The following is a 2649-nucleotide window of genomic DNA, read 5'->3' on the forward strand; positions in this document are numbered from 1 at the left end:
GTAAAAAAAACAGGTCAAAAGACAGTGACATGTCACACGACATTCAGATGGTTCTTGATGATATCTCTATTATATATGGCGATCTTTGTTGTCCGGCTCGTTGGTCTAGGGGTATGATTCTCGCTTCGGGTGCGAGAGGTCCCGGGTTCAATTCCCGGACGAGCCCAAATATAGTTTTTTCCCCCCACTTATCGTTATTTTTAGTAATTTTACTAATACGGCACGGTAGTGAATCCGTGGTATGAGGTTTTCTTTCCTATCACATGGTTCCGGGTTCAGTTCCACTGCGTGGCACTTTGAGCAAGTGTCTTTTACTATAGGATGTGCTTGTATTGGTTCACCACAGCCACTAGATATATATATATGTGTGTGTGTATCCTTGGTTAAATCAGAGGTCGCCAAAGGGGGTCCGAGAGACCCCTTAGCGGGTCGGCGAGGAATTACAGGGGTTGAATGGAGGTTGAAATACTTAGTCAGCACCATGCTCCTCCCTCACATTGATGTTGTCAATTTCAGTAGAATATATTCCAGCAATATGACTTGTTTTTCACACTTTCTAATGTATGTATGTGTTTCTATCTCAATAGGCGTCATCAGCACAGCAACTATTCGATCTTATCGTCAGCTGGAAAGACACGGGAATAATTCAGACTGGTCAGTGATATTTCTATAGGCAACATAGACACACACAGGTATATCAAATACGATAGATATAGATAGATAGATAGATAGATAGATAGATAGATAGATAGATAGATAGATAGATGAAATAACAGTGAAATTTTTCTTTAATCACCGTCGCTCTGCATCTGTAACGTACCTACTGGATCAGTATTGACCAAGGTTGTGGGGGCATAAGAAAGATAAGATGGTGTGGGAAGGGGCGGTGAAGGTTAAAAACAGATCGAAACAAATGCAACATGTTGCACGATATACAGATGACTCTGGTTGATAAGTTTTTATTGTAAGTTTACTAGTGTCTGGCTCGTTGGTCTAGAGGTATGATTCTCGCTTCGGGTGCGAGAGGTCCCGGGTTCGAATCCCGGACGGGCCCGTTAAATTTTATTTATTTTTTTTTTACTTCTTTTCGACATTTTTATGCGTGTATGTGTTGGATATAATACATATATATGTCGTAGTGTCACGCGTACTTAGACAAAAGTACACACACATGTATATGAGGGGTGCTGAAAAGTTTCTGGCTTTAAGAGCATTGCAAAACAGTCCAACCTTCCCAGTTCTTTTACAGGGCTTAGAAAAACTGAAGGACCCCTGCAATAAGTGTGTGAATGTGAGAGGAGAATATGTTGAATAAAATCATAATTAACTGATCCTCATCCTGTATTTTCTTTTACCCAAAGCCTGGAACTTGTCGGCGCCCCCCTCTTGCATTGATCTGCACAATCTATTGCCACTGATAGTCATCGTGCAGGTTATTTGGCAAAGCAAGGCCCTTGCCCCCAACACCATCACATAAGTAAGTGGCGACAAGGTCAGGTGGAGGATGCTACTAGACATCTTTAATTTTGACCTTGCACATAAGCGGCCATAGGATGATGGTCGTTTCTCGCAGAACTCAGCTCTTTCCTTGCGACCCCTTATTCGTCGAAGCGACGAGAGAATCCATTCGGTGAAAAAAATAAACGGTTGATTATATCAACCGTCGTATTTAATTCGCTGGTGCTGTTATCTTTATCAGCCCCACCAGCAGGATTAAAAGCAAACTTGACAAACGCAGGATATTGGACCCGGAATGCAAAGAATCTTGTAATTAAACACCACACACGAAAAGTTTAGAACAAAACGGAAGTAATCAATCCGGTGATCTACCAATTCTGCCAGCTTCCTTCCTTTCTTAATAATCTACGTTTTTTTCATCAAAGGCAACACATTAAAACGCAATGAAGGTCGAATAAATCTTATCTACTTGAATGATTTCCGAGTAAACAATATGTCGGAAGAAGAGAGATGTGTTTTTGAGGCAATGATGAAGAATAAACAAGACTGAAGAAAATATCGTAGAGAAAGTTGAAAATTGGAGGCAAGAAAACAGCAATAAATAATATTGATTAAGTGGTTGTGTGGTAAGTAGCTTGCTTACCAACCACATGGTTCCGGGTTCATTCCTACTGCGTGGCACCTTGGGCAAGTGTCTTCTACTATAGCCTCGGGCCGACAAAAGCCTTGTGAGTAGATTGTGGATTTGGTAGGCGGAAACTGAAAGAAGCCCGTCGTATCTATGTATATATATGTATGTGTGTCTGTGTTTGTCCCCCCATCATCGTTTGACAACCGATGCTGGTGTGTTTACATCTCCGTAACTTAGCGGTTCGTTAAAAGCTACCGATAGAATAAGTACTAGGCTTCCAAAGAATAAGTCCCGGGGTCGATTTGCTCGACTAAAGGCGATGCTCCAGCATGGCCGCAGTCAAATGCCTGAAACAAGTAAAAGAACATAACAAGAAGAATACATCATGTGTGTGTAGCTTCTTCCCATCTGCAAAACATAATTAAAAAGATTTACGTGAAAATCTAATTACTTATTTTACATCTTTTTTATGTTATGTAACGAATGCTTTGCATGCCGGGAATTCCTAAGGGGAACGCCGGTTTTTTTTTTGTTTTTGTTTTTTTGTAATGGAGCGAAGG

General features: G+C 41.0%; 2 non-coding genes across 2 annotated transcripts; both read left to right on the forward strand.

Annotated features, from left to right (window-relative positions):
* Positions 1–94: 94 nt before the first annotated feature.
* On the forward strand, positions 95–166 carry Trnap-cgg (transfer RNA proline (anticodon CGG)). The gene has a single exon. It is a non-coding gene; the product is annotated as a tRNA-Pro (tRNA).
* Positions 167–982: 816 nt separating this feature from the next.
* On the forward strand, positions 983–1054 carry Trnap-cgg (transfer RNA proline (anticodon CGG)). The gene has a single exon. It is a non-coding gene; the product is annotated as a tRNA-Pro (tRNA).
* The last annotated feature ends 1595 nt before the right edge of the window (positions 1055–2649 follow it).

Source organism: Octopus bimaculoides, chromosome 26 (assembly GCF_001194135.2).
Source record: "Octopus bimaculoides isolate UCB-OBI-ISO-001 chromosome 26, ASM119413v2, whole genome shotgun sequence".
NCBI classification, from domain to species: Eukaryota; Metazoa; Mollusca; class Cephalopoda; order Octopoda; family Octopodidae; genus Octopus; species Octopus bimaculoides.